This window comes from Bidens hawaiensis, unplaced genomic scaffold, assembly GCF_021521415.1.
Source record: "Bidens hawaiensis isolate Kalapana, Puna unplaced genomic scaffold, B.hawaiensis_p1.1 tig00016968_1, whole genome shotgun sequence".
Lineage (NCBI taxonomy): Eukaryota > Viridiplantae > Streptophyta > Magnoliopsida > Asterales > Asteraceae > Bidens > Bidens hawaiensis.
This window is the reverse complement of record NW_027492571.1, coordinates 306,194-320,121: the sequence shown is the minus strand read 5'-3', so window position 1 is coordinate 320,121 and position 13,928 is coordinate 306,194. Positions and strand designations below refer to the sequence as shown.

Here is a 13,928-nt window from a genome sequence, read left to right as displayed (position 1 = left end):
AATTTCTTGGTTGCAGGATTGTATAGTCTATAACCATTTGACCGGGCTGAGTATCCAATGAAGATACACTTTTCAGATCTGTTGTCTAGCTTCTTTCTGTGTTGTGAGGGTATGAGGCAATGTGCAATACATCCAAAAATCCTTAAATGTCGAACTGAGGGTTTGGCATTAGTCTAAGCTCCCCATGGTGTTCGATCAGTTAAGGCTTTTGTAGGTGCTATGTTGATGAGGTAAACAGCAGCAGCAATACGAGAGAACAATTGCTCATGGACGGCTTGTTGAATAATAGCCATGGCATATGCATCTCTCTTCTGAGCATTCTTTTGGGTTTGTGCATCACCCTTTCCATCGATTCCGGATTCAACCAGATCCCATAAGTCTCTTGACCGTAATATAGTTTTGATTCTAATACTCCAGTGTTCACAGCCTTCACCTTTGAACACTGGAATTGGAATGGAAGAGTTAGGGTTAACATGGTAGGTCATAGCAGTTAGGGTTTCGATGTATTGTGATAGAATTCTGATAATGGGCACTTTAACCAGGCTCTAATACCAAATCTGTTGGTATATGAGCAGATCAAAGTAAACAAAGCAGAGAATTGCAGCAAAGGATTTCACGATTGATTGACTTGATAATTGTTTTTGCATACAACTTGAGAACCAAAGGCCTCATTAAATAGGGAAAATAGAAGAACGAGTATAAGGGAGCAACGGCTCATTCCTTAAGACTCGGTTTACATAACAACCAGCCCGTTGGGCATTATTCAAATATTAAATAACATAAAAATAATGTAAATAAGACAGCTGCATGACAACGTCGTGAATCTTTATTCTGAAAAAGATTTTGGATCATCATTTAACAGGCTTGAGTTCCTTCTCTTGCATGGGCTTGTTCACATAAGATGTTTGTAGTAGTTGAATCACTTTCTCCAAATTAACCACAGATGAACCAGAGGGAAAAGTGCACGCCTCCTCGGCCTTGTTCTTAAAATCAATGGCATTCTTTCTCATCTCTTTTCCCTTTTCTCCATTCATCAATTCAATCACTAGCTTCGAAACTTCATCCCTCTTAACATCGTTGTTGATCTCCATCGCAATCTTCCACTTATTGCAACTCCACCAGCAATTCGTTTGTTGATCAGCAAAAAACGGCCAAGAAATCATTGGGACTCCATAAGAAATACTTTCAATTGTCGAATTCCATCCGATATGCGTTAAAAACCCTCCTATTGACAGGTGACTTAAAACTTGCTCTTGTGGACACCAACTAGCCAACATTCCTCTATTGCTAGTATGTTCCAAAAACTCCGGAGGAAGAACAGCAGAGTCACCAATCACCAGGTCGGATCGTATTATCCACAAGAATGAATAATTGCTCTTAGCAAGTCCCCAACAAAATTCAACTAGTTGTTGAGGTGTCATTACAAGGACGCTACCAAAATTTACATAAATGACTGATAACGGCTCTTTGTCGTCTAACCATTTTAAACATTCAGGTTCTTCAACCCAAAGATTTGATTTGATGGAATCTAGTGACTTATCAGCAATTTTGCTCTGGAGGAGATGCAAGGGGCCTATACCATAGCCCGATGGGTAGATTTTAGATAGCGTGTCTAGAATTTCGCCTTCTAGCTCATCGAAAGTGTTAAAAATAATGGCTGATGCTTTCATCGCCCTCTGTGATGCCAAATCCGAATATCCAACCATAAACTCGTTACCAGGATGGACCATTCTAACAAAGGGTGGAAAATCTTTTAGACGTATACCGGGCATGATAGGGATAAAATCTACAACTTTATCCAAATACCCATTTACTAAATAACTCTTATCTGCATGCACAAAACAATTTGTTTTCAAGTTAGCCCCGTAATTAGTTATGGCCTTGTTTCCGGCCTTCGTAAGCTCCGCGAAGGACATTGGTGTAGTATTATTAATAGTAGATGAAATTGTTTTCTGTTTTTTTTTTCTTAGTCGCGCAACATCATTTTTCACATTAAATTCTCTAGTTATAAATTTGAACAAAAGCTTAAAGAAAAGAATTAAACAACTTGAAACTGGTATATCCAAGTGCAGCTCACATGCTTATTCTTTTCTTACGTGTTCATATATTTTTTTATCCCAAAACTTTTAAAAATCATTTGAATATATTATTTCTTGTTGAAATGACGGATCACACCAAAATGTACCAAATCCGCCATTGCAGATGACGAAACACAAGCTAGTTTGTCTAATTCACCCAACAGAAACTGACACGCCCTAGATATAATTATACATCCGCTGTTTCAAATGACGGATCAACTAGAAATCATTATCACTGTTTCTCTCTCCTAGAAATCATTTCTACCGCCTAAAATATCCTGTTTTGAAACAAAAATCGGGAAAAGATAATAGAGTTTTATGAGAAATAAAGTGGAAAATAATTTACCTTTAAGAGGCATCAAACCCTTTTGTATAAGATTGGGGTACTCCAAATAACATATGATGGAACCAGCCCCAGCGGTCCAGAAAAAAAATGCGGGAATACCTAATTCCTCGCCGCAGAAAGGGTGAAAGACATAAGGTAGTCGGTCAATATGCATGTCACTGGGGAATAAAGAGCACTCACTTTGGCGAGGACACTTTTAAATGGATCCAAACCATTTTCTTCGAGGGATTTGATTATAGTGGCAGTATGTTGTGAAGCATTAAGGTTTTCAGGTGGGGGAAGGCCGTCAGGGATAGTTTCGAAGTGGAAGGAAGGTAAGCTGTTAAGAGCGTCAGAGCCTAGAGATGTAAGAAGGCGTTGGTGGCTGAACTCAGTGTTGACAAAGGTGATAAAGCAGCCTTTGGAATGGAGGGTTTTAGCAAGGTTTATCATTGGGTTAATATGACCTTGTGCCGGGAGTGGTATGCATAACACATGTGGCTTGTACTCTTGTGTTGAATCCATGGAACCAGGACGCACACACAAAACCAAGGACACCAAATTTCAAAACACTGTATTAGTATTTTTATAAGCCTATAACTCAAGTATGAGTGAAGAGTGTAGCCTTCCAACATAAATATAATGAAGAGATAAAATATGTGAAAGTTTGAACGACTAAGATTCAACATTAATACTTTTGGAATTGTCCCGCCTATAGAAACCCCTTATAACTTTTAAAGTGAGCAAATTTATTACATATTATTCACTTATCTTTGATAACAACCTAATACTACTATTCATTTCAATTATGCTTTAAATTATTGTACTCTATGTTTTATTCATTAGCCTTTGTGTTGATAGTTCATATGCTTCCACGCAATCAGAGGCTTTCATATTTTTTTTTTTTTTTGGTTTCCTTATGTTCAATCTCTCTCTTTTCAACAATGAAAACCCAGGCCATTAGGGTAAAAAGATATAACATATTAGTATCAGAAAATATTTAAACCCCCTTGCAATTTTTTTTGTGTTTTCTCATGAACCTTTGAAATCCCATTTAAGATGAGCAAATTAGCAAAATTTAAGAACCTTGTAACTCTTATAAGAATTTATGGAATTCAAGGACATGTTAAGAGTGAGAGAGAGAAAAGTAGAGGTTAGTGAAAGCACTAAGGTGGGTTAAAGAAAATAGTAAATTCAAGACCAAGTTTGATATTAACACATTTGTGTTCAATAGAAATACAGAATTTACCTTTTAGTTATATTTGATTTTCAAACAACCCTTTATTTTAATATTTCATATTAAACATTAGCAAAATCTAACTAAACTTAATTGCCAAATAATAGGTTTTGTTGTCTAATTAGTCGATTTATCTATAAGGCAGTGTTTGTTATAACGGAATGGAGGTTGGAATGAAATGGATCATTCCAAATGAATAAAATTAAGCATGTTTGGTTATCATGTGTTAATGAAATGGATCATTCCAAATTAATGTAATTCCTTACATTAATAAATTTTTTCATTCCTTGAGAGAAAGTGTTTTTTTTTTTCATTCCTTCAAGGAATGAAATGAAAAAAAGTTTAGCTAACACACAACAACAACATCAATAATAATAATAATTAATTTTAATTTTATTATATTATTATATTATTGTTATGTTATTTCCTTTATTAATCGATGAAAATAGTATGTGTGCGTAGTTTACTATTTAAATAAAATAAATAAAGTGATGATTAATTTCATTTCTGTGTGGCTTTAAAATGATAATCAAACTAGACAATGGAATGGTAATGTTTCATTTTATTCATTTGTCTATTCCATTACTCTGTTATTGCATTCCCTTATTCATTTCATTACCTCTACTAAGCAGACCCTAAGTGTTTCGTTTGTTATTTGTTTATTTATTTTTAACAATATCCATTTGTTTTCTAATTTTGTTAGATATTGTGTTTATACGTCATTTTATTTATATAACTATATAAATTTCAAAAGCGTTATCTTTATATGTTTGAGTTGATCAAAGATATTAACTATATTATCATATCATAAATACTTAATAGGTAAATAAATATCGTTAAACAAATTCATGAGTAGAAAATATATTGACTCGGCCCGTTTAAACCGACTTATTTTAACCATACCTATTTTTCCCCACTCATAAAAAGTCCCGGATTTATCACTGTTGGGAAGCCATGGTTTCCTTTTTATTCCAGTCTTAATGGTACCAAAAGAACACTTTACCCTTAAATACTATTTATATGAAAACGCACACACAATTTACAGACTTGCAATTCTTTTAGTCTGGGCCATTAACTTATTTAATCCAATGGCTATAAAGTTTTCTAAGTCTTTTTGGACACAATCGCTTTTAACTTAACTCCACCATATGTATGTATGCATGCATGCATGTATGCGTGCGTGCGTGCGTGCATGCATGTATGTATGCATGTATATAAGAAAAATGTGTTTGTTGTAGGAATCAAGTAGTGTAATTATATATATAAGTGTTGTATCTATGTAATTACATTGAAGTGTAATTACACTATGTTTTAATTTACACTACACTATGTTGTATATATATTTGAGATGGTAAAGTAGAAAGATAATATCTATCATACACTTACCACTTAAGGTAAGTGTATTAACTAATCATAATGAGTATACACACAGCCCCGAAAACATAACAAGGATATGGGGCTAGAAACTCACATGTGTCATGTTCTTTCTGAGTTTATGGTCATACCTCTTCTCAGCTGGGCACAACTAACTGTGTAGCAATTAACAAGCATCACTTAACTATTTATAACTATATTATATTCCTAGGTTAATGAAACCCCTAGCTAACGGGGTCCGGGACAGGCCTGTAACCGAGGTTCTAGGGGCGGCAGCCCCTAGCAGGGTCCAAGGGGCAGATCCCCTGGCTGGGTTTAATCTATTTTATGTTTTCATTACATATACGTCGTATATGTCAAGTGACATATACGCCATATATGTCAAGCAACGCACACGCCGTAAATGTATACATATGCGTTGTATGTGTCAAGCAAATTATGCGTCGTATATGTCAAGCAACATATGTGCCGCATATGTACACTTATACATATACGCTGTATATTTATACTTGTACATGTACGCCCGTATATATATTTTAATGTAGTAAACAAAATTAAAATGTGTATGAAAAAATGAAGACATGTAAGAAAAAATTAAAGAGGTGTAAAAATAAACTGAACATGTATGGAAAGAAATTGAAAATATGTTGGAAAATTTGAAGAGGTGTAAGAAGTTGAAAAAAGAACAGTAATAATAAAATTGAAAGCTTAAAAAATAATATAATTTTCCATGCATGGGACAAATCCAAAACTCATATTGTTAGCATCTCTGCTATGAAAAAAGAACATGTAATGAATAACAAAAAAACATGTTATATCTTCTAGTCTTGGTCCTATTATCTTTTAGAGAGGACCATAATTCAAATCATGGTATAATGTAAACTAGATTAGTGACCCATGTGTTACACAGGCTGAAAAATGATATAATGTCAATATAAAATTATATATTCGATACAAGTTATATGTGAAATCTAACATGAAGTATATGGCATAGTATATGAAACAACTATAATTATTTATAAAATCCATAATGCTAAACAATTTATTATAAATGAAATTATATATTGCACTAAATATAATAATGATGAAGGATTAGATAATAAATTGTTCATAAAGGAAATAATTCAATGGAAAAATATTTCATCGGGTTTGAAAATACCAGTTGCTTTAACAAACTTGTTTTGAACCAAATATAAACCCTAAGCGCTCGTTCAAATTAATATAAAACTAAAAATACATGAATGTTTTCTTAACTTTGGTTGCTCTTGGATCATTGATTGGCATGGTGTAGAGAGTGTTTGGTTTAAGTGTGTGTTTTTGTTTGTGTAGGCTAAGTTGTAGAATGATGGAGATGGAAAGGATTTACGGTTTAAGGGGTATTTATACTTCCTTAAGCCCATGAACCTTAGGCCCATTTTTATCTTAAGTCCATGATTAATTCAATCTATTTTAGCCTACCATCGTTTTATCATTATTATTATTTTTCTACTAACTCAAATTTTTTGTTCCAACATACATAATATTTTAATATTATTCATAGAAATTTCAGGATGTTACAAAAATGATACAACTAGTTCAAAATATATTCGAAGGTTCAACTAGGTTGAATAATTTACTCTGTAATTCCATATAAATAAAACTTTAACTCAAAGAATAACCTAAAAGTATATTAATAAATAATCGAGTCAAATAGGAAGTTTGTACTTTTTATACAAAATTAATTAATTGCAAGACATGCAAAGAAACAAACCGTGGACTTTCATGATACAAAACTGGTTGATTAATGAATCGACGTTTACCGTGTTATTGGTTTCAATTTATCAGCTAGGTTAATAGTCATTTTGAAAAAAAAATAAGGGCGGCAAAAAAACTATCAAAAAATCGCTTGGCTATAAAACCAGTTTGCTAGTTTAAACATATATTTTTTTTAAATCGGCATAATAATGTTCTAGCAAACCATCCAAAAATATCATGCTCTAAATACCAGTTGTTTTACCAAAATCCGGTAAAACTGGTTCAACCAGCCGTATGCCCCGGATTTTAAAAAATTTACACTACTTAATTCGCAAAGTTAACACGTTAATTTACTTTGTATTTGATCCAAACAATATATATATATATATATATATATATATATATAGGATTAAGTTAATTTCAGAAATGATTCTTATAGCGAGAAGTGATGTCACCCATTAGATTATTAATCGATGGTTGAAAAAGTATTGCATTTATTGTAATTAATAAAATTTGAGAGAAATTAAAATAATTAATAAATGAGTAATCTAGGTAGATTACAATAATTCATCATTTAATTTTTTTTCATCTATTTTTAAATAAAAGTCCAAAGCATAAATATTCAGACTTTATGATATGTAAGTTATAAGTTATTTATTCTAGATGTCCTTTTCTTATTGTGAGATTCATTTTTGTTTCTTTTATCACCAATAAAAGGTTCTTAAATTTATAGTACTGCAAAAAAATAAATAGCATCTTCATTATCGATGTTATTTTCTTTCCCCAAAAAACCATATTTTAAATTTATGGTATTTTTGGGTTAGTATATAGCAATTTCATCACCAAAAATTTCTTTTGCGCATGGCTATTTCTTTTGTGTTGGCCATTTTCGTGTTGAGTCTTTCTTATTTGTAACTTGTTTAGTTAATGTTGTTAGTTTGTCTGATAAACTCTTGATGTAATGTTTGTGGCCTTTGAGCCCGTGTACAATGAGCCCATTGGGTCGTGTTTAATAGAAAGTGTGTATGAGAACTCACACTATATAATGTGTGAGTCTCTCATACATACACAACCTTTTGCAAAACATATTATCTTACACACCTACAAACTCTCTTCTCCCTCTCCATTCTCGACAGAAATAAGCATACAACAAGATTCGAGATCTCGGTCCTAGCTAGTTGTTTCCACCAACAAGTTGAGATGTTGATCCAAGACAACTAGTAATAGTTTGTTTGTTGTTAGATCCGGTCAAGAGACCTACATTTTTTTATGCGTAAGATGAATTAGAAGATGTGTAGTTAGAAGCTGAAGACGTCTAAGAAAAAACTGAAAATGTATAGGAAAAAAAATTAAAATTTGTATGAAAAGTTAAAGAAGTGAAGGAAGAAATGAAGATATGTTGGAAGAATTTGAAAGGGTGTAGGAAAATATTTTAATATGCATAGGACGAAATTGATGATGTGTACAAAGATACTCGAATGTGTAGGAAACAGAATTATGTGAATGGAAACTTAAAAACCGTGTAGAAAAATTTGAAGAAGTGTAGGAAGAAATTGAATTTGTATAGGAAGAAACTGAAGATAAGTTGAAATAATTTGAAGATGTGTACGAAAAAATCGAAGATGCGTATGAAGATAATGAAGTTATGTACTAAGTAACTAAAAATGTGTAGGAAACAAAACTCATATTGTTAGCATCTCTGCTATGAAAAAAGGACATGTTATGAATAACAAAAAAAACATGTTATATCTTCTAGTCTTGGTCCTATTATCTTTTATAGAGGACCATATTTCAAATCATGGTATAATGTATACTAATTACTAACCCATGTATTACACAGGCTGAAAAATGATATAATGTCAATAAAAAAATTATATATTCGATACAAGTTATGAAATCAAACATGAAGTATATGGCATAGCATATGGAACAGTTATAATTATTTACAAAATCCATAATGCTAAACATTTTAGTAAGGTATAACAATTTCTTATAAATGAAATTATATTTTGCACTAAATATAATAGTGATGAAGGATTAAAACATAAATTGTTCATAAAGAAAATAATTCAATGGTAAAATATTTCATCGGGTTTAAAAATAACGATTGTTTCAACAAATTTCTTTTGAACCAACTATGAACCCTAAGTGCTCGTTCAAATTAACATAAAACTAAAATACATGAATAACGAATTTGACTTTTAAGTTAAAAAATATATCCATTAATATAACCCGTTTCAACTCAAACACATGTTTCACCTGTTTTGACCCGAACTAATTTGATACTCTTTTAAAACAACTTGTTTTAATCCGAAGTTATTTTACTTAAAAGCACATTAACCTAAACTAGTTTTGAACCAAACACGAACATGACCCGCCTATTTAAATTACTATAAAACTAAGAACACATGAATAATGAATTTTATTTTTACGTTAGAAAATACTATGATCTAAAACAACACGATTCCTGAATTTATTCGAATCATAACCATTGTTGACACACATGTTTTGACCGACCCAATTTGATATTCTTTTAAAACAACTCGTTTCGACCCGAACACTTTACGTTCATAAGCTTTTTCAAGTCGAACTAATTTTTCTAAAATACTGTTGACCTGAACTTAATATGAGCCTGATCTGCACGTTAAAATTAACATTAAAACTAAGAATACATGAATAGTAAATTTATCTTTATTTCTATATATATATATATATGTGTGTGTGTGTGTGTGTGCGCGTAATTTAATGTAAAATTGTAGCTTATGTGTTTGTTTTTTAGAGTCATGCAAAGCAAGAGATTGAATCTTACACACACGCATATAAATGTAAAGCCCCGGTCCCGGTGTCCTACATTATCATTGGATTTACTCATAAACACAGCTCTAAATATCATAGTGAATTAAAACTTTCGCAGAAACATTAAATTCAACCATATATTACATAACCATTCAAATATGTTTGTATCAAACAAACTCTTGTCTTAAAACATAATATAAAAAGTCATTTCAAAACATCATTACATTCTTCTCAACATGCGAGCCTCTTCAGTCTAATGTCATGTGTCTTCACTCAAGCTAGCTGTCTTAGCCTAATCACCTGCGTGCATACTAAAAGTCAGCTACGCTGAGTGAGTTCTAGTTAATTAGGCAACATACTTTACATTTACATATATATACATGCCCGAAGGTATATATTACATACTTAACCTATTTATCATTCTTCCATACATAAATACATTCATTATTTCATACTTACTTGCTTTAACATACGTAGTACGTGCATAAATATCTTTACGTTATAAAGAGCATTTCACCCTACATACCTCGGATATTATTAGGGTCCGGTGCACATCATCTTCGGATATTATTAGGGCACGGTGGTGATGGTCGGTGATGTACATAGAAATATACATCTTTTCAGCATCAAATAATCCCTAAAAACTGCAATTTCTATCTAATAACATAGCATAAAAGGCTACTTATAATAATAAAACGTAATTTCAGGTGAAACCAAACCTCAAACGAAGAAACAAGCAAAAAGACGAAGAAAACACAAGAAAACAAAGAAACACGCCCCCATGTCTCAAGAAACACGCCCCCATGCTTATGGAACAAGAAAGACAAAATCTGAGAACAAAAGCACGGGGCCGTGCTCAGCATGCACGGGGCCGTGGACGGGAATGCAGAAAAGACAAAGAGGAATTGAGCACATGTCACTAAAAAGCACGGGACCGTGCTTGCTAACCACGGGGCCGTTGCCAGCTCACACAAAAGACAAAATAAATCTGGCACATGTTATAAAAATACACGGGGCCGTGCTCATCAAGCACGGGGCCGTGCCTCACCATCCAGATTGCCTATAAATAGTGGCTCATGTTGCATTCATCAAGTGTGCCTAGAAAAGATTTCTATCCGATTCTCTCTTATAAAAACACACACTAACACTCACCTTGAATATCTAGTGAAGAGTTTGAAGGTTTGGAGGTCATCACCACTAATCATCATCATCAACCATCATCCCCATAATTAAGAAGAAGGATTCATCTACATTTGGTTAGATTGTTCCAAGTTTAATCATGTATTTGTTATTATCAATCATCTTAATGTTCATCAAAATGCTCATTATGAGCTAAACTCCTTTTACCATCTAAAATCTATGAAGAAGCTTTGTTTTACTTGATAATTAATCAAGACATGTGATGTAGTCTAGTTAAGTACATGGTTATATTACAATTATCTTTTGATGAGAAATGTTTCACCATCTTAAATCACTAATTCAAAGTTGGTGGTTGTCAATCTCTTTGGCAATCGTTCATGATCGATTCATGTTCTTGAAAGATAGAAATACTTTGATACATTATCGAAACATGGATCCTTATATTGTACTTAGAAATGATGAGATATAAGTTATGGTGTATTTTTCTAAACCTTGGTAATCCGAAAATGGCTTTGCTTAGGATATCAAATTAGCTAAAGAAACCATATGTTAATGGAATGTGTAATAATAACCTACTTAAATCAACCAAGGGGAGGTTGTGTGATGAACTACAATCACTCGAAGTTGTTAGAATTGGTATTCGAGAAATTGAAGTCAATCCTAATCTTTCTACTTAACGAAACTACTTGCCAACTTAAATTGACATCATTGAGATGGTATGACATTAGGAAAGGGTGGACTTTAAAATGCGCATATCATCTCCTTAGTGTCAAAGATGCTCACTATGGGTTAAGGAGTTATCTATCATATATTGCTACGGTAAGTTTATCACATGTCTACATATTAATTATCAATGCTAAAATGGAGTGGATTCTTGATCATAGATGGTAACCTACGTATAATTGAACAACTCGTTTAAAATTTCTTATCTTGGTCACCTATATATTATATATATATAATTATTTATATTTTATAAAAAGTTCAAAAATTAACCTCAAGATGATTAAAACCTCCGATTGAAGTAAAACAACGATTTATTATTAGAAACCTTTGTGTCCACGGATCGATACTTGGTTCTTACCAATACTATTCTACATATACGATAGGTACACTTGCCTATTTTGTGTGTGTTTAGTCTTTGTAGAAATCACTTTTATAAATTTAAAACACGATCTTGTGCAAAAGCTAAATATCCAATCTATCATATTTTATACAAGCTACACAGCACGCATCAATTTTTTGGCGCCGTTGCCGGGGACACGGTACGTTTCTAAGAACGATCCAAGTTTTAATTTAATCATTGTTTATAGTTGTACAAATTTTTAACTTCTATTTCACTTTATTTTTAATTTTTACTAAATACTGAAATATAATTTTACGGCTAGCCTACTTTTTACCTTTATTTACCTTAACTTTACTCTAGCTTAATTAAGACCTTAGTTTAGTTTAGTTAAAAATAGCGTAGCATAACTCGTAGTTTAATACTAGACTAACCTTTTAGACTAACTTTAGCTAACTTTTGCTTTAGTGTTTAATTTTGATTTAGTCCCATGTATGTCCTCTACTTTTGAGCCTGAGCTTGTTTCTCCAATTTCTGAACCGGAACGACTCTTTCGTCGACGAACTCGTTAACGGACTACAGAAACCGCAGAAGCAATCAAAAACGAATCAGTAGACGCCACCACATCAGGAGAAAATCAAACCGAATAAATGATGGCGGCTCAGAACAATGAGCCGAACATGAGCCAGTATGCCAAGCCAACTCTTGAAGGCTACGACAATGGAGTGGCTCTACCCGAAATCACCGAAAATTTCGAAATCAAATCAAGCACCATTCATATGGTGGGAAATTCAGTTCAATTTCATGGTCTCCTCGACGAAGACCCCCTTTCTCACATATCTCGATTCTTACGAATCTGCGGAACCTTTAAAATCCAAAACTGTTCAGAAGATCAAATCAAGCTTAAACTCTTTCCGTTCTCTCTAAGGGGCCAAGCCCTAGAATGGATAGAATCTCTTTCCTCTGGTTCCATTACCACTTGGGACCAGATGATTGAACAGTTTCTCCTCAAATATTTTTCGCCCGACAAAACTGCCAAATACCGAGCCAGCATTACCGGATTCCGGACCGATGATGATGAATCGTTACACGCAGCATGGGAAAGATACAAAAGTATTTTAAGAAGATGCCCACATAATGGACTGAGCGTATGGTTACAAGTTCAAACTTTCTTTGATTCACAATCCAGTCAAAACAAACAGGCCATCGACCAGATCACTGGTGGAGACCTGGGATCCAAATCACCTAACGAAGCATTTGAAGTCCTGGAGAAGGCCGCAAAGAAGAGTTTCGCTTACAACCCACCAAGATCTACACCTACCCATAAAGGAATACACTACGTTGATTCCAACACCCTTGTCACAGCACAGCGTGAAGCTCTTTCTAAAAAATTCGAACAACTTCAAGCCGAGCTATCAAAAAACAGACTCACTTGTGACACTTGTGGAGGAAATCATAAGACGAGTGACTGTAAACAAGTCATTATTGCCATGGAAGAAGTCGATTTTATTGCTCTACAGAACAACGCTTTCAGGAATAACTACAACCCAGGTTGGAGAAACCATCCAAACTTCAGCTGGAAAGACGGAGGTAACACTCAACCCCTACCAGGATTCGAAAAGAGACCGATAAATCAATCCTTCCAACCTAAAACTCAATACCAAGACCAAAGCTCGAGTAACCATCAAAACCCGAGCTACTCAAAGATCGAAGAAATGTTAATCCAATTAATGACCAAAACAAATGAAGCAAAAAAGAAAGCCGACTCAAGAGCTGTTGATATCAGCGGAGTATTATTAAAACATGAAGCCGATCTCAAAAGTCAACAAGCATCACTTCAGAACTTAGAAACCCAAATCGGACAAATTGCCCGACAATTATCCGAAAGACCACCTGGCGCCCTTCCAAGCAACACAATCACCAACCCGAATGCAACAGCTAACGCCGTTACATTACGAAGCGGTACGACCACTGTTATCTCACCAACCTCAGATCCAGTTATGGAGAAGAAGTCTCCTGATGAAACGCAGGAAAGGCTGACCCCAATAAGCATAATCCAACCTAAGGAGCCAGTCCGAACTTATGTTCCACCTATTCCATACCCTGGAAGACTGAAGCAGGAGCGATTGGAAGCCCAGTATGAGAAGTTTCTATAACTCTTTAAACAACTCCATATCAACATCC

General features: G+C 33.7%; 1 pseudogene across 1 annotated transcript; it reads right to left on the bottom strand.

Annotated features, from left to right (window-relative positions):
- Nucleotides 1-3,080, bottom strand: LOC143552660 (7-deoxyloganetin glucosyltransferase-like; annotated as a pseudogene). Its single transcript, XR_013138690.1, has 2 exons — nucleotides 2,425-3,080; nucleotides 1-1,828 (listed from the first exon to the last, which is right to left on the bottom strand). The product of XR_013138690.1 is annotated as a 7-deoxyloganetin glucosyltransferase-like (transcript).
- Between the last annotated feature and the right edge of the window lie 10,848 nt (nucleotides 3,081-13,928).